The following is a 27,253-nucleotide window of genomic DNA, read 5'->3' on the forward strand; positions in this document are numbered from 1 at the left end:
CAAAAATGACAAAAATCTTTCCCTTTGTTAGTAAACGCAATAACTTTTGCGCAAACCAATCAAAATACGCTTTTTGCGATTTTTTTTACCAAACATAGGTAGCATAAAACAAATTGGCTGAAAATATTAAAAAAATTTTGATTTTTACATTTTTTGGGGGGGGAATTTCATATAAAAAAAAGGGAAAAATATTGCTATTTTTGCAAAATTTACGCTCTTTTTTTGTTTATAGCGCGTGATCAAAAAATCGCACAGGTGATCAAATACCACCAAAAGAAAGCTCTGTTTGTGGGAAAAAAAGGACGCCAAATTCGTTTAGGTACAGCGTCGCACGACCGCGCAATTGTCCGTTAAAGTCACGCAGTGCCGAATCGCAAAATACCCTCTGGTCGTTTAGCAGCCAAATCCTCCGGGGCTTAAGTGGTTAAGACACTTGGAGACCAAATCAGAGTCATTTTGACCAAAAACATTTTCAGGCCATTGGAGAGCAAAATTCAGCTATCTTGACTAAAACCGACTTTTTAAGACTCTAAAATACAAAAATACAGTCATTTTGACTAAAATTGTTTTTCATACCTTTGGTGACCAAATGCAGTTATTTTGACTAAAATAGACTTTTTAGACACTTGGAGACCAAAATACAGTCATTTAGACCCAAAAAAATTTCAGACCATTGGAGACAAAATACAGTAATCTTGTCTAAAACCGGCTTTTTAAGACTCTAAAAGACAAAAATATAGTAATTTTGACTAAAAAAATTTTCAGACTTTTGGTGACCAAATGCAGTTATTTTGACTAAAAAAGGCTTTTAAGACACTTGGAGACCAAATCAGAGTCATTTTGACCAAAAACATTTTCAGGCCATTGGAGAGCAAAATGCAGCTATCTTGACTAAAACCGGCTTTTTAAGGCTCTAAAATACAAAAATACAGTCATTTTGACTAAAATTGTTTTTCATACCTTTGGTGACCAAATGCAGTTATTTTGAATAAAATGGACTTTTAAGATACTTGGAGACCAAAATACAGTCATTTTGACCCCAAAAAAATTTTTTCAGACCATTGGAGACAAAATACAGTAATCTTTTCTAAAACCGGCTTTTTAAGACTCTGAAAGACAAAAATATAGTAATTTTGACTAAAAAAATTTTTCAGACCTTTGGTAACTAAATGCAGTTATTTTGACTAAAAAAGGCTTTTAAAAAACTTGGAGACCAAAATAGAGTAATTTTGACCAAAAACATTTTCAGGCCATTGGAGAGCAAAATGCAGCTATCTTGACTAAAACTGTCTTTTTAAGACTTTAAAATACAAAAATACAGTCATTTGGAATAAATTATTTTTTCATTCACAGGATACAGAAGTAAGTGTCGGCCGTAAAAGGCCCCAAAAATTAGCCCACATGGGTTTACCTGACAGCTAAGAACGTAGTATTTAATGGCTGAAGGTATATTAGGCATTCACAGGGTACAGAAGTAAGTGATGGCCTGTATAACCCCAAAAATTAGCCCACATGGGTTTAATTGACAGCTAAGAACGTAGTATTCTTTGGCTGAAGGTACATTAGGCATTCACTGGATACAGAAGTAAGTGTCGGCCATAAAAGGCCCCAAAAAATAGCCAACATGGGTTTACCTGACAGCTAAGAATGTAGTATTCTGTGGCTGAAGGTACATCAGGCATTTACAGGATAAAGAAGTAAGTGTCGGCCATAAAAGGCCCCAAAAATGAACCCAAACGGGTTTACCTGACAGCTAAGAAAGTAGTATTCTGTGGCTGAAGGTACATTAGGCATTCACTGGATAAAGAGGTAAGTGTCGGCCATAAAAGGCCCCAAAAATAGCCCACATCAGTTTACCTGACAACTAAGAACGTAGTATTTGGTGGCTGGAGGTACATTAGGCATTCACACAGTATACAGAAGTAAGTGTCGGCCTGTATAGGCCCCAAAAATTAGCTCACATGGTTTTAACTGACAGCAAAGAACATAGTATTTAATGGCTGGAGGTACATTAGGCATTCACACAGTATACACAAGTAAGTGTCGGCCTCTATAAGCCCCAAAAATTAGCTCACATGGGTTTAACTGACAGCAAAGAACGTAGTATTTAATGGCTGGAGGTACATTAGGCATTCACATGATACAGAAGTAAGTGTCGGACTGTATAGGCCCCAAAAATGAGCTCACATGGGTTTAACTGACAGCAAAGAACGTAGTGTATTTGATGGCTGGAGGTACATTAGGCATTCACACAGTATACAAAAGTAAGTGTCGGCCTGTATAGGCCCCAAAATTATCTCACATGGGTTTAACTGACAGCAAAGAACGTAGTATATTTGATGGCTGGAGGTACATTAGGCATTCACACGGTATACAGAAGAAAGGGTCGGCCTGTATAGGCCCCAAAAAATAGCTCACATGGGTTTAACTGACAGCAAAGAATGTAGTATTTGATGACTAGAGGTATATTAGGCATTCACACAGTATACAGAAGTAAGTGTCGGCATGTATAGACCCCAAAAATGAGCTCACATGGGTTTAACTGACAGTTAAGAATGTAGTATTTGGTGGCTGAAGGTACATTAGGCATTCACAGGATATAGAAGTAAGTGTCGGCCTGTATAGTCCCCAAAAATTAGCCCACATGGGTTTTACTGACAGCTAAGAACATAGTATTCTGTAGCTGAAGGTACATTAGGCATTCAAACAGTATACAGAAGTAAGTGTCGGCCTGTATGGGCCCCAAAAATTAGCTCACATGGGTTTAACTGACAGCAAAGAACGTAGTATTTGATGGCTAGAGGTACATTAGGCATTCAAAGGATACAGAAGTAAGTGTCAGCCTGTATAGGCCCCAAAAATTAGCTCACATGGGTTTATCTGACACTCACCTTCAGCCACTGAATACTACGTTCTTAGCTGTCAGTTAAACCCATGTGGGCTAATTTTTGGGGCCCATACAGGCCGACACTTACTTCTGTAATCTTACTATTTTTAAGAATGGCTCTGACCTTTTTACAAAGACATATTCTAAAAGTACAGACAGGAATAGTTATATTCCAACTAGTAGTGGTCATCATCCGCAATGGATTTCGGCCATTTCAAAGAGCCAAATGCTAAGAATAAAAAGGAATTGTAATAAAGAAAGTGATTTCAAAGAGCAGTCTGAGGTTTTAATCAATAGATTTGAGGAAAAGGGATACAGAAGAAAACAGCTAGATAAAGTGAAAAAACAAGTTAGGAAAGAACTATTGGCTGACAAACCCAAAAATAATAAAAAAAACTTTTGATATTGTATTTTGCACTGAATTTAATCAACAATACAGATCCATAGAGAAAAGTATAAGGAAACATTGGAACATTTTATTAAGGGACCCAATTTTTAAACAAATGTTGCCGAATAAACCTAAGTTCATCTATAGAAGGCCTCCTATTTTGAAAGATAGAATTGTTAAGAGCATTCCAGATCCCCCAAAGAAATTGGTAACCTTTTTGGATAGAACAGGTTTTTATAAATGTGGCAGGTGTGTAGCCTGCAAGACATGTCGCATAGACAAAAGGAGAAGCATTAAGCACTTTGAATCTTGGTCAACAAAGAAGAAATATGAGATTAACCAATTTATTAATTGCAGGAATACACATGTGACATACTTATTACAATGTGAGTGCGGCCTACAATATGTGGGCCGCACCACGAGAGAATTAAGAATACGGTTAAGGGAGCATATAAGTAACATAAAGAAAGGATTCCGCAAACATAGCCTTTCCAACCACTTCAGACTATACCATAATAAGGACCCTCGGAAGATGACCTTTTGCGGTATAGATAGGATCATTCCGCATTGGAGAGGGACACATTTAAAAAGGGCAGTGTCTCAAAACGAAACATGGTGGATTCAACAGTTAAAAACTATGGTCCCTGCAGGTCTTAATGTAGAATTGGATATTAATTGTTTTATTAATAATTTTTAATTTTAAGATTTTTTAATAGGACAAAAATTGGGATATTGTGTAGCGAATTATTATGTAGTTTTTAGCCTTTTTTAGTATAATTAGGCATATAGAAAGATTTGAGAAAAGTATATATTTTTTAATAACTTTTTTAATTATTTAATAATTTTCTAATGTATTTGATATGGAATTGTAGTATAACATAATGATATTTACAGTATATATATATAGGTCTTCTCAGGGAAACTTGATATAGGCTTATAAAAGTTATCTTGAATTTCGGGAAAAAATTTGCATAGTGGTCATACAATAATTGATTTAATATATGTGGATGTATTGAGTATTTTTATTGATATTAAATTTTATTTTATTTTATTTTCTATTCATATTTGTAAGGTGTATTGTATGTAAAGGGGCACCGTAATTAGAATGCCTCCGTGTTTAAAAGTTTTGACACTTATTAATTAAGAGCAGTAATCAAATATGAGCAGTAAGGTTTAATAAGGTGGTGTACAGGAAGTACAATAGGATTAGGAGTCCCAATATGGCGGCCGCTATGATATTTCTACATGACATTGGGTGTTCCAAGATGGCGGCGGGATTTCCAGTTCCGCCGCCGAATGCTAATAATAAGTCACGGCGGGATTGGTCTGCAATGGGGCAGCGTGGGGTGGCCCCATGGCTATACGCTTCTGGAGTCGGATGGGTGTGCTCCGTGAGCTGAATGAAGCTAAAATCGGACCGTTACGAGGAACAGGAAGTGCGTCATCGGCTTACCCCGATATGACGACATCACTTCCGGTTCCGGTATATGGGGAGATTGTGAGTCCCAACATGGCGGAGCCACTTCCGGTTCCGCCATTGGAATACTATACTGCCCATACTAGCTTTCAACCCACAATTTTTAGGAATATATTATACTGCACCAGATGATATTAAAGCGATTAACAAGAGCTTATAATGTGGGGATAAATTGTTGCAGATATTAATGAGAAGGCATAGTAGGATGATGTTGAACAGGAAGTTCACCACCATAGGAATCACAAAATGGCGGCATTCCACTTCCGGTTCCTCTAAGGTGTCAGCAATTATGTAATTTTGTTACCTTATAAATATAGTACGTATCCGCAGCGGACTAGCTTTTGTTAACGCTCTGTGTGAGGAGCGAAACGCGTCAAGCCGTTCGTCCGAGTACGTACTATGCTTGAATACATCCACCTTCTGAGTTACGGGGACACGGGGAGTAAGTACAGTCGTTTGGATTGGCAACCCGTGGGATGACTTTTAGGCGCTTGAACCTTTGCCATATTGTAAGTGTATCTTGTATTGTGTGCATCGAATAAAGTAGTTACATACTTCACGATGCCAGCATCTCTTTTCTTTTTTTGAGCAAATACCTGGATGATGTGATCTACAGTAAAGCTATTTGAGTTGATGGTCCAATAAGGCTCGTCCTATCTAAGGAAATTTTTTGAAGGCGGTGTAATATTTGGCTTCTGGTGAGTAGGGGTCCAGGAGGGGAGCACCTACCCATGTAGAGAGAGCACCGACACTTGTTTTATGAGCACGCAGCACTTTGGACTTATACTTTGCACAAAGACTGTCACTATTTCAGCACGTCTGTAATTGAAGGATTTTTTTCACATTTATTTGTTTCACGTGTATAAAATTTGTATTTATGTATATTTTTATATTGATTGGTATTTAAGATATAGGATTGTGTATTTTAAGTTAAGCACTAGCACTTTACACAGACTATTTATACACAATAATTATTGAGATTTATTTATTAGTTTGTTTTATTAGCAGCGCAGGTATACTTTTGCACTATACACTTTATGAAGGTACATCACCTTTTATACCAGCAGCAGCCCACTATACAGTGGTATCAGTATAATTATAATCCTCAGCGCTAGCCTTTAATCCTTATTGTCCCACAGTACGTCGTGCCCAGCCGCCACTACTTTTCCAGGCAAGCCATCCCTTCCCTGCACAACCAAGTGGGGGAAAAAATCAGGTGTGCACTGCGCAATGCCATCTGTGCCAAGGTCCACCTAACTACCGATACGTGGACCAGTAAGCACGGTCAGGGGCGTTATATCTCCCTAACGGCACACTGGGTAAATGCAGTGGCGGATGGGCCTGAGGCGGATAGCAATTTGGCGCATGTCCTTCCACCACCGAGGATTGCAGGGCGCTTCAGTTTGCCTCCTGTTCCTAACTCATCCTACTCCGCTACCTCATCCTCTACCGCCTCCTCATCTGGACAGCGTAATACCTTCACCACCAACTTCAGCACGGCCAGGGCTAAACGACAGCAGGCAGTTTTACAACTTGCCTGTTTGGGGGACAAACCACACACCGCGCAGGAGTTGTGGAGGAGCATGGAACAGCAGACAAATGAGTGGTTGCTGCCAGCGAGCCTCAAGCCCGGCCTGGTGGTGTGCGATAATGGGCGAAATCTCATAGCAGCTCTGGGCCTAGCCGGTTTGACGCACATCCCTTGCCTGGCGCATGTGCTGAATTTGGTGGTGCAGAGGTTCCTTAAAAACTACCCCGATATGTCAGAGCTGCTGCAGAAAGTGCGGGCCGTCTGTGCGCACTTTCGGCGTTCTCACCCTGCTGCTGCTCGCCTGGCAGCGCTGCAGCGTAACTTCGGCCTTCCCGCTCACCGCCTCATATGTGACGTGCCCACAAGGTGGAACTCCACCTTGCACATGCTGCAAAGACTGTGCGAGCAGCAGCAGGCCATAGTGGAGTTTCAGCTGCAACACGCACGCGTGAGTCGCTCTGCGGAACAGCACCACTTCACCACCAATAACTGGGCCTCCATGCGAGAACTGTGTGCCTTGTTGCGCTGTTTTGAGTACTCCACCAACATGGCCAGTGGCAATGACGCGTTCTCAGCTTAACTATCCCACTTCTATGCCTCCTTGAAAAAACAATTCGGGCGATGATGGAAGATGATGTGGCACAGGATGAGGAGGAGGAGGAGGAGGATGAAGAGGTAACATTTCAAAGGCTTTCAGGGCAGTGATTCGCAAGGGGCTCCGAGGGTGGGTTCCTGCACACACAAATGCCAGGGACACAATTGTCCAGCAGGGGCACAGTTCTGGAGGATGAGGAGGAGGAGGAGCTGGAGGAGGAGATGGAACCATGTTCACAGCAGGGTGGCACCCAGGCCAGCTCATGGCCATCACTGGTGCGTGGCTGGGGGGATACAGAGGACACGGACGATACACCTCCCACAGAGGACAGCCTTTCGTCGCCTCTGGGCAGCCTGGCACACATGAGCGATTACATGCTGCAGTGTCTCCACAACGACTGCCGAGTTGCCCACATTCTAACTTGTGCTGATTACTGGGTGGCCACGCTGCTGGATCCCCGTTACAAGGACAACGTACCGTCCTTAATTCACTCACTGGAGCGCGATCGCAAGATGCGCGAGTACAAGCGCCGCTGGTAGATGCGATGCTGCTGGCATTCCAATCTGACAGCGGGGCCACAGTGGAAGCACAAGGCAGAGGAGGAGGAGGAGGAGGAGGAGGTCGCCAACGCAACCAGGGCACCGCCAGCACCTCAGAAGGCAGGGTTAGCATGGCCGAAATGTGGAAAAGCTTTGTCAGCATCCACAACAAACAGCAGCACCAGCAGCTCAGATGGAACGTCTTAGCAGGAGGCAGCATTTTACCAACATGGTGGAGCAGTATGTGTGCACACGCCTACATGTAGTGAATGAGGGGTCTGCCCCCTTCAACTTCTGGGTCTCCAAATTGGGCACATGGCCTGAGCTTGCCCTTTACGCCTTGGAGGTGCTGGCGTGCCCTGCAGCCAGTGTATTATCTGAACGGGTATTTAGCACGGCTGGGGGCGTTATAACAGACAAGCGCAGCCGCCTGTCCAGAGACAATGTGGACAAGCTCACGTTCATTAAAATGAACCAGGCATGGATCCCACGGGACTTTTCCGTACCTTGTGCAGAATAGCAATGGATACCGACCTTACCCACCCATTGTTCCATTTTTGCTCTTTCTCACTCTTTTGGGGTGTACCCTCATTTAAAATTTGTGAAAAGAAGCAGTGTTGGCTACCTCGTCCTCCTCCTCAGGGCCAGATTAACGTAGGGGCTATTGGAGCTGCAGCTCCAGGCCCCTACCTTTTATATAGGCCCCGGGTTGGCCATATTCACTGTGACCGCTCTTCTGTCACTTGTAAACACAGAAGTCTGGCTTCTATGCTCGCTTCCCCAGGCAGCACCCTCAGAACCTCCCCACACAGCGCGAAGGCCTGACAAGGAGGGACAGTTGCCGATGCATGGATGTGTTTATGGGCTTCAGAGACAGCATCCCATGTCGAATTAGGCATGCATGGCTGCACCCTTCCTCCTCTGGGTGCATGCCAAGGCACGGCCCTTAAGGCCCTTCAAAATCCTCAGCACAAAGACCATGATGCTCTTAATCCGGCCCTGGTCCTCCTCCACCGCCGCTTCCACCTACACCGCCCATAGGTGTGCGCAGCCTATTGCATTAGGGTGTGCACCCCAAAGTTGAAATACACATGCATGTGTTTGCCTACATGTACATGGCCCCGATACATTACTCTCCCTGCTGGCAAAGAGAAATAGAGCAGAGCAGGTCCGAGGGAGATCTTTCCCATCTCCTCACTGGCAAACAGAGCGATAATGCTATGTGCCCTAGGTGATTAGGGTGTGCCCAGGTACACCCGGCACACCCTGTGCGCACGCCTATGACACCGCCACATCCACCACCACCTCAACCTCCCTCCTACTCCATATGGGCCTCGTCCTTCAGAGATGAAGAACATTGTTTTATTTTTCTGTTTTTTTTTTTGTTGTTTTAAGTTATTTCCCTATCCACTTGCCATGCTCTTAACTACGTTTTGCTGCCATTTGCAGCACTCTAGCCCTTTCCATTGGTGTTTTAGAGCCATTTTAGTGCCTTAAAGTTCGGGTCCCCATTGACTTCAATGGGGTTCGGTGTCCGGGAAAAGTTCGGTAAAAGTCCGGGACACGGACCCGGACTTTTTTTTAAAGTTCGGCCGAACCCGTCGAACACGGACATCTAGGTGTCCGCTCAACCCTACTCTCCAATGGCCTGAAAATGTTTTTGGTCAAAATGACTCTATTTTGGTCTCCAAGTGTCTTAAAAGCCTTTTTTAGTCAAAATAACTGCATTTGGTCACCAAAGGTCTAAAAAAATTTTAGTCAAAATGACTGTATTTTTGTCTTTTAGAGCCTTAAAAAGCTGGGTTTAGACAAGATTTGTCTAAAATCGGCAATTTGGGCTCCAATGGCCTGAAAAAATGTTTTGGTCAAAATGACTCTATTTTGGTATTCAAGTGTCTAAAAAGCCTTTTCTAGTCAAAATAACTGCATTTGGTCACCAAACGTCTGAAAAAAAATTAGTCAAAATGACTACATTTATGTCTTGTAGTGCCTTAAAAAGCCGGTTTTAGACAAGATTTTAGACATTTGGCTCCAATGGCCTTAAAAAATATTTTGGTCAAAATGACTCTATTTTGGTCTCCAAGTGTCTAAAAAGCCTTTTGTAGTAAAAAAAAAACTGCATTTGGTCACCAAAGGTCTGAAATTTTTTTTGTCAAAATTACTCCATTTTTGTCTTTTAGAGCCCTAAAAAGCCGGTTTTAGACAATATAACTGCATTTGGGCTCCAATGGCCTGGAAATTTTTTTTGGTCAAAATGACTCTATTTTGGTCTCCAAGTGTCTAAAAAGCCTTTTTTAGTCAAAATAACTGCATTTTGTCACCAAAGGTCTGAAAAACATTTTGTCAAAATTACTGTATTTTTGTCTTCTAGAGCCTTAAAAAGCCGGTTTTAGACAAGATAACTTTATTTGGGATCCAATGACCTGAAATTTTGTTTGGTCAAAATGACTCGATTTTGGTCTTGTAGTGTCTAAAAAGCCTTTTTAGTCACAATAACGGCATATGGTCAACCAAAGGTCTGAAAAAATTTTAGTCAAAATGACGGTATTTTTGTCTTTTAAGAGCCTTAAAAAGCCGGTTTTAGACACGATTTGTCTAAAACCGGCCATTTGGGCTCCAATGGCCTGAAAAAATTTCTTTAGTCAAAATGACTCTATTTTGGTCTCCAAGTGTCTAAAAAGCCTTTTTTTTAGTCAAAATAACTGCATTTGGTCACCAAAGGTCAGAAAAAAATATTTAGTCAAAATTACTGTATATTTTGTCTTTTAGAGCCTTAAAAAGCCGGTTTTAGACAAGATAACTTTATTTGGGCTCCAATATCCTGAAAAATTGTTTTTGGTTAACCACTTTAGCCCCGCTCACATGGAGGCTACTGCGGCAAAGTGCTGCGATCCCATCCAGCGACGTAGACCTACGTCGCTGGACTCCGCCCCTTGTGGGCGGCGCTCGCGCGCCGTCAGAGGCTCGCTCCCGCTGTGTTCATTCACAGCGGGAGTCGGGCCAGGGGAGGAGCAGCGGCGATTGCCGCTGCTCTGCCCCGATCATCGGTGATCAAGTCTGGGGATCCGCCCGCTGTGTGTAAACACAGCGGGCGGATCTCCATAGTGACAGGGACTGACAGATCGGAGTGTTCAGCATAGCTGGACATCCGATCTGTCCTTCTGTCACACAGTCACCTCCCCCCCCACACGTCAGTAAGCACCAGGCATACATTAACCCCTCCCTCTCCAATAAAATTAACCCCTTCCCTGCCAGTGTCATTTTTACAGTAACAGTGCATATATATAGCACTGATTACTGTAGAAATATCACTGGTACCCCCAAAAGTGTCAAAAATGTCAGTCAAGGGTCCGGTCTGTCCGCCGCAATGTTGCAGTCCCGCAAAAAAAATCGCAGATCACCGCCATTACGGGTTTAAAAAAAAAACACCAAAAATGACAGAAATCTTTCCCTTAGTTAGTAAACGCAATAACTTTTGCGCAAACCAATCAAAATACGCTTATTGCGATTTTTTTTACTAAACATAGGTAGCATAAAACAAATTGGCCAAAAATTTAAAAAAATATTAGATTTTTACATTTTTTGGGGGGGGGAATTTCATATAAAAAAATGTGAAAAATATTGTTATTTTTTCAAAATAAACGCTCTTTTTTTGTTTATAGCGCAAAAAGTATAAATCGCACAGGTGATCAAATACCACCAAAAGAAAGCTCTGTTTGTGGGAAAAAAAGGACGTAAATTTCGTTTGGGTACGGCGTCGCACGACCGCGCAATTGTCAGTTAAAGTTGCACAGCGCCGAATCGCAAAAAGTGGCCTGGACGGAAGACAGCAAAATCCTCCGGTGGTAAAGTGGTTAAAATGACTCTATTTTGTTCTCCAAGTTTCTAAAAAGCCTTTTTTAGTCAAAATAATGGCATTTGGTCACCAAAGGTCTGAAAAAGAAATCTAGTCAAAATGACTGTATTTTTGTCTTTTAGAGCCTTAAAAAGCAGGTTTTAGACAAGATTTGTCTAAAACCGGCCATTTAGTCTCCACTGGCCTGAAAATATTTTTTGGTCAAAATGACTCTATTTTGGTCTCCAAGTGTCTAAAAAGCCTTCTTTAGTCAAAATAACTGCATTTAGTCACCAAAGGTCTGACAAAATTTTTTAGTCAAAATGACTGTATTTTTGTCTTTTAGAGTCTTTAACCACCTCAATACTGGGCACTTAAACCCCCTTCCTTCCCAGACCGATTTTCAGCTTTTAGCACTGTTGCATTTTGAATGACAATTGCGCGGTCATGCAACACTGTACCTAAACCAAATTTGTGTCATTTTTTCCCCACAAATAGAGCTTTCTTTTGGTGGTATTTGATCACCGCCAGGTTTTTTCTTTTTTGGTGCACAAATAAAAAATGACCGAAAAGTTTGAAAAAAAAAAAGTTTTTTGTTTAGGTTATAAAATTTTGTAAATGGATACATTTTTTCCTGCACTGATGACGCCGCACTGGCAGGCACTGATGAGGAGACACTGATGGGGTGGCACTGATGGAGTGGCACTGATGGGGTGGCACTGATATGCAGCACTGATGGGCACTGATAGGTAGCACTGATATGCAGCACTGATGGGCACTGATATGTGGCACTGATAGATAGCACTGATATGCAGCATTGGTGGGCACTGCTAGGCAGCGCTGATGGGCACTGATATTCAGCATTGATGGGGACTGATCGGCGGCACTGATGGGCACTGATGGGCACTGATAGGCGGCACTGATGGGCACTGATAGGTGGCACTGAGGGGCGGGACTGATCGGCACTGATGAGGGGCACTGATGGGCACTGATAGGCAGCACTGGTGGGCAATAATGGGCACTGGTGGGCGGCACTGATAGATGGCAATAATGGGCACTGGTGGGCAGCACTGATAGATGGCATTGGTGGGCAGCACTGATAGGGGGGCACCACTGGCAGGCTCTCTGAGCCCCGTTTGCCATCCCTGGTGGCCATGGTGGGCATCCCTGGTGGTCATGGGTGGGCATCCCTGGTGGCTCTAGTGGCACCCCCTCCCCCAGGGCTGCACTGGTAATCTGATTACCAGCACAGACCCCCCCTGTGATCAGTGAGTAATCAGAAATACTCACTGATCATTCCGGCTGCAGAATAGATCCTCTCCTCTTCTCCTCACTGACAGCATCTGTCAGGAGGAGAAGAGATCTAAGCCGTTACAACGGCTGTATTGACATTACATGACGGCTGTGATTGGACACAGCCATCATGTGATCAGGAGGGCCAATCACAGGGCCCTCCTGCCGAGTCTTGTTGCTCTGTGTCCTCTCCTTCTGAAGGACGTTCCGGAACGTCCATTCAGAAGGACGAGACTCCCGCCCGGCCATATATCTACAATGGCCCAGTTGTAAGGTGGTTAAAAGCCGGTTTTAGACAAGATAACTGCATTTGGTCCCCAATGGTCTGAAATTTTTTTGTCAAAATGAATGTATTTAGTATTCTGTGGCTGAAGGTACATTAGGCATTCACAGGATACAGAAGTAAGTGTCGGCCATAAAAGTCCCCAAAAATTAGCCTGACAGCTAAAAACGTAGTATTTGGTGGCTGAAGGTACATTAGGCATTTACAGGGTACATTAGTAAGTGTTGGCCTGTATCGGCCCCAAAAATTAGCCCACATGGGTTTAACTGACAGCTAAGAACGTAGTATTCAGTGGCTGAAGGTGAGTGTCAGATAAACCCATGTGAGCTAATTTTTGGGGCCTATACAGGCTGACACTTACTTCTGTATCCTTTGAATGCCTAATGTACCTCTAGCCATCAAATACTACGTTCTTTGCTGTCAGTTAAACCCATGTGAGCTAATTTTTGGGGCCCATACAGGCCGACACTTACTTCTGTATACTGTTTGAATGCCTAATGTACCTTCAGCTACAGAATACTATGTTCTTAGCTGTCAGTAAAACCCATGTGGGCTAATTTTTGGGGACTATACAGGCCGACACTTACTTCTATATCCTGTGAATGCCTAATGTACCTTCAGCCACCAAATACTACATTCTTAACTGTCAGTTAAACCCATGTGAGCTCATTTTTGGGGTCTATACATGCCGACACTTACTTCTGTATACTCTGTGAATGCCTAATATACCTCTAGCCATCAAATACTACATTCTTTGCTGTCAGTTAAACCCATGTGAGCTATTTTTTGGGGCCTATAGAGGCCGACCCTTTCTTCTGTATACCGTGTGAATGCCTAATGTACCTCCAGCCATCAAATATACTACGTTCTTTGCTGTCAGTTAAACCCATGTGAGATAATTTTGGGGCCTATACAGGCCGACACTTACTTTTGTATACTGTGTGAATGCCTAATGTACCTCCAGCCATCAAATACACTACGTTCTTTGCTGTCAGTTAAACCCATGTGAGCTCATTTTTGGGGCCTATACAGTCCGACACTTACTTCTGTATCATGTGAATGCCTAATGTACCTCCAGCCATTAAATACTACGTTCTTTGCTGTCAGTTAAACCCATGTGAGCTAATTTTTGGGGCTTATAGAGGCCGACACTTACTTGTGTATACTGTGTGAATGCCTAATGTACCTCCAGCCATTAAATACTATGTTCTTTGCTGTCAGTTAAAACCATGTGAGCTAATTTTTGGGGCCTATACAGGCCGACACTTACTTCTGTATACTGTGTGAATGCCTAATGTACCTCCAGCCACCAAATACTACGTTCTTAGTTGTCAGGTAAACTGATGTGGGCTATTTTTTGGGGCCTTTTATGGCCGACACTTACCTCTTTATCCAGTGAATGCCTAATGTACCTTCAGCCACAGAATACTACTTTCTTAGCTGTCAGGTAAACCCGTTTGGGTTCATTTTTGGGGCCTTTTATGGCCGACACTTACTTCTTTATCCTGTAAATGCCTGATGTACCTTCAGCCACAGAATACTACATTCTTAGCTGTCAGGTAAACCCATGTTGGCTATTTTTTGGGGCCTTTTATGGCGACACTTACTTCTGTATCCAGTGAATGCCTAATGTACCTTCAGCCAAAGAATACTACGTTCTTAGCTGTCAATTAAACCCATGTGGGTTAATTTTTTGGGGTTATACCGGCCGACACTTACTTCTGTACCCTGTGAATGCCTAATATACCTTCAGCCACCAAATACTACATTCTTAGCTGTCAGGTAAACCCATGTGGGCTAATTTTTGGGGCCTTTTACGGCCGACACTTACTTCTGTATCCTGTGAATGAAAAAATAATTTATTCCAAATGACTGTATTTTTGTATTTTAAAGTCTTAAAAAGACAGTTTTAGTCAAGATAGCTGCATTTTGCTCTCCAATGGCCTGAAAATGTTTTTGGTCAAAATTACTCTATTTTGGTCTCCAAGTTTTTTAAAAGCCTTTTTTAGTCAAAATAACTGCATTTAGTTACCAAAGGTCTGAAAAAATTTTTTAGTCAAAATTACTATATTTTTGTCTTTCAGAGTCTTAAAAAGCCGGTTTTAGAAAAGATTACTGTATTTTGTCTCCAATGGTCTGAAAAAAATTTTTTGGGGTCAAAATGACTGTATTTTGGTCTCCAAGTATCTTAAAAGTCCATTTTATTCAAAATAACTGCATTTGGTCACCAAAGGTATGAAAAACAATTTTAGTCAAAATGACTGTATTTTTGTATTTTAGAGCCTTAAAAAGCCGGTTTTAGTCAAGATAGCTGCATTTTGCTCTCCAATGGCCTGAAAATGTTTTTGGTCAAAATGACTCTGATTTGGTCTCCAAGTGTCTTAAAAGCCTTTTTTAGTCAAAATAACTGCATTTGGTCACCAAAGGTCTGAAAACTTTTTTTAGTCAAAATTACTATATTTTTGTCTTTTAGAGTCTTAAAAAGCCGGTTTTAGACAAGATTACTGTATTTTGTCTCCAATGGTCTGAAATTTTTTTGGGTCTAAATGACTGTATTTTGGTCTCCAAGTGTCTAAAAAGTCTATTTTAGTCAAAATAACTGCATTTGGTCACCAAAGGTATGAAAAACAATTTTAGTCAAAATGACTGTATTTTTGTATTTTAGAGTCTTAAAAAGTCGGTTTTAGTCAAGATAGCTGAATTTTGCTCTCCAATGGCCTGAAAATGTTTTTGGTCAAAATGACTCTGATTTGGTCTCCAAGTGTCTTAACCACTTAAGCCCCGGAGGATTTGGCTGCTAAACGACCAGAGGGTATTTTGCGATTCGGCACTGCGTGACTTTAACGGACAATTGCGCGGTCGTGCGACGCTGTACCTAAACGAATTTGGCGTCCTTTTTTCCCACAAACAGAGCTTTCTTTTGGTGGTATTTGATCACCTGTGCGATTTTTTGATCACGCGCTATAAACAAAAAAAGAGCGTAAATTTTGCAAAAATAGCAATATTTTTCCCTTTTTTTTATATGAAATTCCCCCCAAAAAAAATGTAAAAATCAAAATTTTTTAATATTTTCAGCCAATTTGTTTTATGCTACCTATGTTTGGTAAAAAAAATCGCAAAAAGCGTATTTTGATTGGTTTGCGCAAAAGTTATTGCGTTTACTAACAAAGGGAAAGATTTTTGTCATTTTTGTTGTTTTTTTTTTTAACGCGTAATGGCGGCGATCTGCGATTTTTTTTGCGGCACTGCGACATTGCGGCGGAAAGATCGGACCCTTGACTGACATTTTTGACACTTTTGGGGTTACCAGTGACATTTCTACAGTAATCAGTGCTATATATATGCACTGTTACTGTAAAAATACACTGGTAGTGAAGGGGTTAACTTTATTTGAGAGGGAGGGGCTGTGTGTGTCCCTAGGGGCGTGATTCTAACTGTGATTGGCTGTGGCTTCAACTGTATGCAGAGTGATCAATGGATCTACATAGTAGATCCATGTGATCAGCTCTCATACAGAGAGGAGAATGACAGGCAGCTTGTTTACACAAGCTGCCTGACTTTCTCCCTCTCCCCCGCCGATCGCAGAGTGGCCGGCGGCGATCGGGTCCACCGGTCACACGCGCGGGGGGGTCCGTGACCACGCGGGAGCGGGAGCGCGCCTCCGGCGGCGCGCGCTCGCTCCCTAAACCCTCACAGGCGAGCGACGTAGACCTACGTCACTTTGCCTGTGAGGGGCTGACCGCCGCCGTAGATAGTCGTGCGGCGGTCGGCAAGTGGTTAAAAGCCTTTTTTAGTCAAAATAACTGCATTTGGTCACCAAAGGTCTAAAAAAAATTTTAGTCAAAATGACTGTATTTTTGTCTTTTAGAGCCTTAAAAAGCTGGGTTTAGACAAGATTTGTCTAAAATCTGCAATTTGGGCTCCAATGGCCTGAAAAAAATGTTTTGGTCAAAATGACTCTATTTTGGTATTCAAGTGTCTAAAAATCATTTTTTAGTCAAAATAACTGCATTTGGTCACCAAACTTCTGAAATTTTTTTTAGTCAAAATGACTACATTTATGTCTTGTAGAGCCTTAAAAAGCCGGTTTTAGACAAGATTTTAGACATTTGGCTCCAATGGCCTGAAAAATATTTTTTGGTCAAAATGACTCTATTTTGGTCTCCAAGTGTCTTAAAAGCCTTTTGTAGTCAGAAAAACTGCATTTGGTCACCAAAGGTCTGAAATTTTTTTTGTCAAAATTACTCTATTTTTGTCTTCTAGAGCCTTAAAAAGCCGGTTTTAGACAAGATAACTTTATTTGGGATCCAATGGCCTGAAATTTTTTTGGTCAAAATGACTCGATTTTGGTCTCGAAGTGTCTAAAAAGCCTTTTTAGTCACAATAACGGCATATGGTCAACCAAAGGTCTAAATTTTTTTTAGTCAAAATGACGGTATTTTTGTCTTTTAAGAGCCTTAAAAAGCCGGTTTTAGACACGATTTGTCTAAAACCGGCCATTTGGGCTCCAATGGCCTGAAAAAATTTCTTTGGTCAAAATGACTCTATTTTGGTCTCCAAGTGTCTAAAAAGCCTTTTTTTAGTCAAAATAACTGCATTTGGTCACCAAAGGTCTAAAAAAAAATTTAGTCAAAATGACTGTATTTTTGTCTTTTAGAGCCTTAAAAAGCTGGGTTTAGACAAGATTTGTCTAAAATCTGCAATTTGGGCTCCAATGGCCTGAAAAAATGTTTTGGTCAAAATGACTCTATTTTGGTATTCAAGTGTCTAAAAATCATTTTTTAGTCAAAATAACTGCATTTGGTCACCAAACTTCTGAAATTTTTTTTAGTCAAAATGACTACATTTATGTCTTGTAGAGCCTTAAAAAGCCGGTTTTAGACAAGATTTTAGACATTTGGCTCCAATGGCCTGAAAAATATTTTTTGGTCAAAATGACTCTATTTTGGTCTCCAAGTGTCTTAAAAGCCTTTTGTAGTCAGAAAAACTGCATTTGGTCACCAAAGGTCTGAAAATTTTTTTGTCAAAATTACTCTATTTTTGTCTTCTAGAGCCTTAAAAAGCCGGTTTTAGACAAGATAACTTTATTTGGGATCCAATGGCCTGAAATTTTTTTGGTCAAAATGACTCGATTTTGGTCTCGAAGTGTCTAAAAAGCCTTTTTAGTCACAATAACGGCATATGGTCAACCAAAGGTCTAAATTTTTTTTAGTCAAAATGACGGTATTTTTGTCTTTTAAGAGCCTTAAAAAGCCGGTTTTAGACACGATTTGTCTAAAACTGGCCATTAAGTCTCCACTGGCCTGAAAATATTTTTTGGTCAAAATGACTCTATTTTGGTTTCCAAGTGTCCAAAAAGCCTTCTTTAGTCAAAATAACTGCATTTAGTCACCAAAGGTCTGACAAATTTTTTTAGTCAAAATGACTGTATTTTTGTCTTTTAGAGTCTTTAACCACCTCAATACTGGGCACTTAAACCCCCTTCCTTCCCAGACCAATTTTCAGCTTTTAGCGCTGTTGCATTTTGAATGACAATTGTGCGGTCATGCAACACTGTACCTAAACCAAATTTGTGTCATTTTTCCCCACAAATAGAGCTTTCTTTTGGTGGTATTTGATCACCACCAGGTTTTTTCTTTTTTGGTGCACAAATAAAAAAATACCGAAAAGTTTGAAAAAAAAAAAAAGTTTTTTGTTTAGGTTATAAAATTTTGTAAATGGATACGTTTTTTCCTGCACTAAAGAGCACTGATGACGCCACACTCACAGGAACTGATGAGGAGACACTGATGGGGTGGCACTGATGGGGTGGCACTGATGGGGTGGCACTGATATGCAGCACTGATGGGCACTGATAGGTAGCACTGATATGCAGCACTGATGGGCACTGATATGTGGCACTGATAGATAGCACTGATATGCAGCATTGGTGGGCACTGATAGGCAGCGCTGATGGGCACTGATAGGCAGCACTGATGGGGACTGATCGGCGGCACTGATGGGCACTGATAGGTGGCACTGATGGGCGGGACTGATCGGCACTGATGAGGGGCACTGATGGGCACTGATAGGCAGCACTGGTGGGCAATAATGGGCACTGGTGGGCGGCACTGATAGATGGCAATAATGGGCACTGGTGGGCAGCACTGATAGATGGCATTGGTGGGCAGCACTGATAGGGGGCACCACTGGCAGGCTCTCTGAGCCCCGTTTGCCATCCCTGGTGGCCATGGTGGGCATCCCTGGTGGTCATGGGTGGGCATCCCTGGTGGCTCTAGTGGCACCCCCTCCCCCAGGGCTGCACTGGTAATCTGATTACCAGCACAGACCCCCCCTGTGATCAGTGAGTAATCAGAAATACTCACTGATCATTCCGGCTGCAGAATAGATCCTCTCCTCTTCTCCTCACTGACAGCATCTGTCAGGAGGAGAAGAGATCTAAGCCGTTACAACGGCTGTATTGACATTACATGACGGCTGTGATTGGACACAGCCATCATGTGATCAGGAGGGACAATCACAGGGCCCTCCTGCCGAGTCTTGTTGCTCTGTGTCCTCTCCTTCTGAAGGACGTTCCGGAACTTCCATTCAGAAGGACGAGACTCCCGCCCGGCCATATATCTACAATGGCCCAGTTGTAAGGTGGTTAAAAGCCGGTTTTAGACAAGATAACTGCATTTGGTCCCCAATGGTCTGAAATTTTTTTGTCAAAATGAATGTATTTAGTATTCTGTGGCTGAAGGTACATTAGGCATTCACAGGATACAGAAGTAAGTGTCGGCCATAAAAGTCCCCAAAAATTAGCCTGACAGCTAAAAACGTAGTATTTGGTGGCTGAAGGTACATTAGGCATTTACAGGGTACATTAGTAAGTGTTGGCCTGTATCGGCCCCAAAAATTAGCCCACATGGGTTTAACTGACAGCTAAGAATGTAGTATTCAGTGGCTGAAGGTGAGTGTCAGATAAACCCATGTGAGCTAATTTTTGGGGCCTATACAGGCTGACACTTACTTCTGTATCCTTTGAATGCCTAATGTACCTCTAGCCATCAAATACTACGTTCTTTGCTGTCAGTTAAACCCATGTGAGCTAATTTGTGGGGCCCATACAGGCCGACACTTACTTCTGTATACTGTTTGAATGCCTAATGTACCTTCAGCTACAGAATACTATGTTCTTAGCTGTCAGTAAAACCCATGTGGGCTAATTTTTGGGGACTATACAGGCCGACACTTACTTCTATATCCTGTGAATGCCTAATGTACCTTCAGCCACCAAATACTACATTCTTAACTGTCAGTTAAACCCATGTGAGCTCATTTTTGGGGTCTATACATGCCGACACTTACTTCTGTATACTGTGTGAATGCCTAATATACCTCTAGCCATCAAATACTACATTCTTTGCTGTCAGTTAAACCCATGTGAGCTATTTTTTGGGGCCTATACAGGCCGACCCTTTCTTCTGTATACCGTGTGAATGCCTAATGTACCTCCAGCCATCAAATATACTACGTTCTTTGCTGTCAGTTAAACCCATGTGAGATAATTTTGGGGCCTATACAGGCCGACACTTACTTTTGTATACTGTGTGAATGCCTAATGTACCTCCAGCCATCAAATACACTACGTTCTTTGCTGTCAGTTAAACCCATGTGAGCTCATTTTTGGGGCCTATACAGTCCGACACTTACTTCTGTATCATGTGAATGCCTAATGTACCTCCAGCCATTAAATACTACGTTCTTTGCTGTCAGTTAAACCCATGTGAGCTAATTTTTGGGGCTTATAGAGGCCGACACTTACTTGTGTATACTGTGTGAATGCCTAATGTACCTCCAGCCATTAAATACTATGTTCTTTGCTGTCAGTTAAAATCATGTGAGCTAATGTTTGGGGCCTATACAGGCCGACACTTACTTCTGTATACTGTGTGAATGCCTAATGTACCTCCAGCCACCAAATACTACGTTCTTAGTTGTCAGGTAAACTGATGTGGGCTATTTTTTGGGGCCTTTTATGGCCGACACTTACCTCTTTATCCAGTGAATGCCTAATGTACCTTCAGCCACAGAATACTACTTTCTTAGCTGTCAGGTAAACCCGTTTGGGTTCATTTTTGGGGCCTTTTATGGCCGACACTTACTTCTTTATCCTGTAAATGCCTGATGTACCTTCAGCCACAGAATACTACATTCTTAGCTGTCAGGTAAACCCATGTTGGCTATTTCTTGGGGCCTTTTATGGCCGACACTTACTTCTGTATCCAGTGAATGCCTAATGTACCTTCAGCCAAAGAATACTACGTTCTTAGCTGTCAATTAAACCCATGTGGGCTAATTTTTGGGGCCTTTTACGGCCGACACTTACTTCTGTATCCTGTGAATGAAAAAATAATTTATTCCAAATGACTGTATTTTTGTATTTTAGAGTCTTAAAAAGACAGTTTTAGTCAAGATAGCTGCATTTTGCTCTCCAATGGCCTGAAAATGTTTTTGGTCAAAATGACTCTATTTTGGTCTCCAAGTTTTTTAAAAGCCTTTTTTAGTCAAAATAACTGCATTTGGTTACCAAAGGTCTGAAAAAATTCTTTAGTCAAAATTACTATATTTTTGTCTTTTAGAGTCTTAAAAAGCCGGTTTTAGACAAGATTACTGTATTTTGTCTCCAATGGTCTGAAAAAAATTTTTTGGGGTCAAAATGACTTTATTTTGGTCTCCAAGTATCTTAAAAGTCCATTTTATTCAAAATAACTGCATTTGGTCACCAAAGGTATGAAAAACAATTTTAGTCAAAATGACTGTATTTTTGTATTTTAGAGTCTTAAAAAGTCGGTTTTAGTCAAGATAGCTGAATTTTGCTCTCCAATGGCCTGAAAATGTTTTTGGTCAAAATGACTCTGATTTGGTCTCCAAGTGTCTTAAAAGCCTTTTTTAGTCAAAATAACTGCATTTGGTCACCAAAGGTCTAAAAAGAATTTTAGTCAAAATGACTGTATTTTTGTCTTTTAGAGCCTTAAAAAGCTGGGTTTAGACAAGATTTGTCTAAAATCGGCAATTTGGGCTCCAATGGCCTGAAAAAATGTTTTGCTCAAAATGACTCTATTTTGGTATTCAAGTGTCTAAAAATCATTTTTTAGTCAAAATAACTGCATTTGGTCACCAAACTTCTGAAATTTTTTTTAGTCAAAATGACTACATTTATGTCTTGTAGAGCCTTAAAAAGCCGGTTTTAGACAAGATTTTAGACATTTGGCTCCAATGGCCTGAAAAATATTTTTTGGTCAAAATGACTCTATTTTGGTCTCCAAGTGTCTTAAAAGCCTTTTGTAGTCAGAAAAACTGCATTTGGTCACCAAAGGTCTGAAAATTTTTTTGTCAAAATTACTCTATTTTTGTCTTCTAGAGCCTTAAAAAGCCGGTTTTAGACAAGATAACTTTATTTGGGATCCAATGGCCTGAAATTTTTTTGGTCAAAATGACTCGATTTTGGTCTCGAAGTGTCTAAAAAGCCTTTTTAGTCACAATAACGGCATATGGTCAACCAAAGGTCTAAATTTTTTTTAGTCAAAATGACGGTATTTTTGTCTTTTAAGAGCCTTAAAAAGCCGGTTTTAGACACGATTTGTCTAAAACCGGCCATTTGGGCTCCAATGGCCTGAAAAAATTTCTTTGGTCAAAATGACTCTATTTTGGTCTCCAAGTGTCTAAAAAGCCTTTTTTTAGTCAAAATAACTGCATTTGGTCACCAAAGGTGAGAAAAAAATATTTAGTCAAAATTACTGTATATTTTGTCTTTTAGAGCCTTAAAAAGCCGGTTTTAGACAAGATAACTTTATTTGGGCTCCAATGGCCTGAAAAATTGTTTTTGGTTAAAATGACTCTATTTTGTTCTCCAAGTTTCTAAAAAGCCTTTTTTAGTCAAAATAACGACATTTGGTCACCAAAGGTCTGAAAAAGAAATCTAGTCAAAATGACTGTATTTTTGTCTTTTAGAGCCTTAAAAAGCCGGTTTTAGACAAGATTTGTCTAAAACTGGCCATTAAGTCTCCACTGGCCTGAAAATATTTTTTGGTCAAAATGACTCTATTTTGGTTTCCAAGTGTCCAAAAAGCCTTCTTTAGTCAAAATAACTGCATTTAGTCACCAAAGGTCTGACAAATTTTTTTAGTCAAAATGACTGTATTTTTGTCTTTTAGAGTCTTTAACCACCTCAATACTGGGCACTTAAACCCCCTTCCTTCCCAGACCAATTTTCAGCTTTTAGCGCTGTTGCATTTTGAATGACAATTGTGCGGTCATGCAACACTGTACCTAAACCAAATTTGTGTCATTTTTTCCCCACAAATAGAGCTTTCTTTTGGTGGTATTTGATCACCACCAGGTTTTTTCATTTTTGGTGCACAAATAAAAAAATACCGAAAAGTTTGAAAAAAAAAAAAGTTTTTTGTTTAGGTTATAAAATTTTGTAAATGGATACGTTTTTTCCTGCACTAAAGAGCACTGATGACGCCACACTCATAGGCACTGATGAGGAGACACTGATGGGGTGGCACTGATGGGGTGGCACTGATGGGGTGGCACTGATATGCAGCACTGATGGGCACTGATAGGTAGCACTGATATGCAGCACTGATGGGCACTGATATGTGGCACTGATAGATAGCACTGATATGCAGCATTGGTGGGCACTGATAGGCAGCACTGATGGGCACTGATAGGCAGCACTGATGGGGACTGATCGGCGGCACTGATGGGCACTGATAGGTGGCACTGATGGGTGGGACTGATCGGCACTGATGAGGGGCACTGATGGGCACTGATAGGCAGCACTGGTGGGCAATAATGGGCACTGGTGGGCGGCACTGATAGATGGCAATAATGGGCACTGGTGGGCAGCACTGATAGATGGCATTGGTGGGCAGCACTGATAGGGGGGCACCACTGGCAGGCTCTCTGAGCCCCGTTTGCCATCCCTGGTGGCCATGGTGGGCATCCCTGGTGGTCATGGGTGGGCATCCCTGGTGGCTCTAGTGGCACCCCCTCCCCCCCGGGCTGCACTGGTAATCTGATTACCAGCACAGACCCCCCCTGTGATCAGTGAGTAATCAGAAATACTCACTGATCATTCCGGCTGCAGAATAGATCCTCTCCTCTTCTCCTCACTGACAGCATCTGTCAGGAGGAGAAGAGATCTAAGCCGTTACAACGGCTGTATTGACATTACATGACGGCTGTGATTGGACACAGCCATCATGTGATCAGGAGGGCCAATCACAGGGCCCTCCTGCCGAGTCTTGTTGCTCTGTGTCCTCTCCTTCTGAAGGACGTTCCGGAACGTCCATTCAGAAGGACGAGACTCCCGCCCGGCCATATATCTACAATGGCCCAGTTGTAAGGTGGTTAAAAGCCGGTTTTAGACAAGATAACTGCATTTGGTCCCCAATGGTCTGAAATTTTTTTGTCAAAATCAATGTATTTAGTATTCTGTGGCTGAAGGTACATTAGGCATTCACAGGATACAGAAGTAAGTGTCGGCCATAAAAGTCCCCAAAAATTAGCCTGACAGCTAAAAACGTAGTATTTGGTGGCTGAAGGTACATTAGGCATTTACAGGGTACATTAGTAAGTGTTGGCCTGTATCGGCCCCAAAAATTAGCCCACATGGGTTTAACTGACAGCTAAGAACGTAGTATTCAGTGGCTGAAGGTGAGTGTCAGATAAACCCATGTGAGCTAATTTTTGGGGCCTATACAGGCTGACACTTACTTCTGTATCCTTTGAATGCCTAATGTACCTCTAGCCATCAAATACTACGTTCTTTGCTGTCAGTTAAACCCATGTGAGCTAATTTTTGGGGCCCATACAGGCCGACACTTACTTCTGTATACTGTTTGAATGCCTAATGTACCTTCAGCTACAGAATACTATGTTCTTAGCTGTCAGTAAAACCCATGTGGGCTAATTTTTGGGGACTATACAGGCCGACACTTACTTCTATATCCTGTGAATGCCTAATGTACCTTCAGCCACCAAATACTACATTCTTAACTGTCAGTTAAACCCATGTGAGCTCATTTTTGGGGTCTATACATGCCGACACTTACTTCTGTATACTGTGTGAATGCCTAATATACCTCTAGCCATCAAATACTACATTCTTTGCTGTCAGTTAAACCCATGTGAGCTATTTTTTGGGGCCTATACAGGCCGACCCTTTCTTCTGTATACCGTGTGAATGCCTAATGTACCTCCAGCCATCAAATATACTACGTTCTTTGCTGTCAGTTAAACCCATGTGAGATAATTTTGGGGCCTATACAGGCCGACACTTACTTTTGTATACTGTGTGAATGCCTAATGTACCTCCAGCCATCAAATATACTACGTTCTTTGCTGTCAGTTAAACCCATGTGAGCTCATTTTTGGGGCCTATACAGTCCGACACTTACTTCTGTATCATGTGAATGCCTAATGTACCTCCAGCCATTAAATACTACGTTCTTTGCTGTCAGTTAAACCCATGTGAGCTAATTTTTGGGGCTTATAGAGGCAGACACTTACTTGTGTATACTGTGTGAATGCCTAATGTACCTCCAGCCATTAAATACTATGTTCTTTGCTGTCAGTTAAAACCATGTGAGCTAATGTTTGGGGCCTATACAGGCCAACACTTACTTCTGTATACTGTGTGAATGCCTAATGTACCTCCAGCCACCAAATACTACGTTCTTAGTTGTCAGGTAAACTGATGTGGGCTATTTTTTGGGGCCTTTTATGGCCGACACTTACCTCTTTATCCAGTGAATGCCTAATGTACCTTCAGCCACAGAATACTACTTTCTTAGCTGTCAGGTAAACCCGTTTGGGTTCATTTTTGGGGCCTTTTATGGCCGACACTTACTTCTTTATCCTGTAAATGCCTGATGTACCTTCAGCCACAGAATACTACATTCTTAGCTGTCAGGTAAACCCATGTTGGCTATTTTTTGGGGCCTTTTATGGCCGACACTTACTTCTGTATTCAGTGAATGCCTAATGTACCTTCAGCCAAAGAATACTACGTTCTTAGCTGTCAATTAAACCCATGTGGGCTAATTTTTGGGGCCTTTTACGGCCGACACTTACTTCTGTATCCTGTGAATGAAAAAATAATTTATTCCAAATGACTGTATTTTTGTATTTTAGAGTCTTAAAAAGACAGTTTTAGTCAAGATAGCTGCATTTTGCTCTCCAATGGCCTGAAAATGTTTTTGGTCAAAATGACTCTATTTTGGTCTCCAAGTTTTTTAAAAGCCTTTTTTAGTCAAAATAACTGCATTTGGTTACCAAAGGTCTGAAAAAAATTTTTAGTCAAAATTACTATATTTTTTTCTTTTAGAGTCTTAAAAAGCTGGTTTTAGACAAGATTACTGTATTTTGTCTCCAATGGTCTGAAAAAAATTTTTTGGGGTCAAAATGACTGTATTTTGGTCTCCAAGTATCTTAAAAGTCCATTTTATTCAAAATAACTGCATTTGGTCACTAAAGGTATGAAAAACAACTTTAGTCAAAATGACTGTATTTTTGTATTTTAGAGCCTTAAAAAGCCGGTTTTAGTCAAGATAGCTGCATTTTGCTCTCCAATGGCCTGAAAATGTTTTTGGTCAAAATGACTCTGATTTGGTCTCCAAGTGTCTTAAAAGCCTTTTTTAGTCAAAATAACTGCATTTGGTCACCAAAGGTCTGAAAATTTTTTTAGTCAAAATTACTATATTTTTGTCTTTTAGAGTCTTAAAAAGCCGGTTTTAGACAAGATTACTGTATTTTGTCTCCAATGGTCTGAAATTTTTTTTGGGTCTAAATGACTGTATTTTGGTCTCCAAGTGTCTAAAAAGTCTATTTTAGTCAAAATAACTGCATTTGGTCACCAAAGGTATGAAAAACAATTTTAGTCAAAATGACTGTATTTTTGTATTTTAGAGTCTTAAAAAGCCGGTTTTAGTCAAGATAGCTGAATTTTGCTCTCCAATGGCCTGAAAATGTTTTTGGTCAAAATGACTCTGATTTGGTCTCCAAGTGTCTTAAAAGCCTTTTTTAGTCAAAATAACTGCATTTGGTCACCAAAGGTCTAAAAAAAATTTTAGTCAAAATGACTGTATTTTTGTCTTTTAGAGCCTTAAAAAGCTGGGTTTAGACAAGATTTGTCTAAAATCGGCAATTTGGGCTCCAATGGCCTGAAAAAATGTTTTGGTCAAAATGACTCTATTTTGGTATTCAAGTGTCTAAAAATCATTTTTTAGTCAAAATAACTGCATTTGGTCACCAAACTTCTGAAATTGTTTTAGTCAAAATGACTACATTTATGTCTTGTAGAGCCTTAAAAAGCCGGTTTTAGACAAGATTTTAGACATTTGGCTCCAATGGCCTGAAAAATATTTTTTGG

This window comes from Pelophylax lessonae, assembly GCF_965119305.1.
Source record: "Pelophylax lessonae genome assembly, chromosome: 4".
Taxonomy (NCBI): domain Eukaryota; kingdom Metazoa; phylum Chordata; class Amphibia; order Anura; family Ranidae; genus Pelophylax; species Pelophylax lessonae.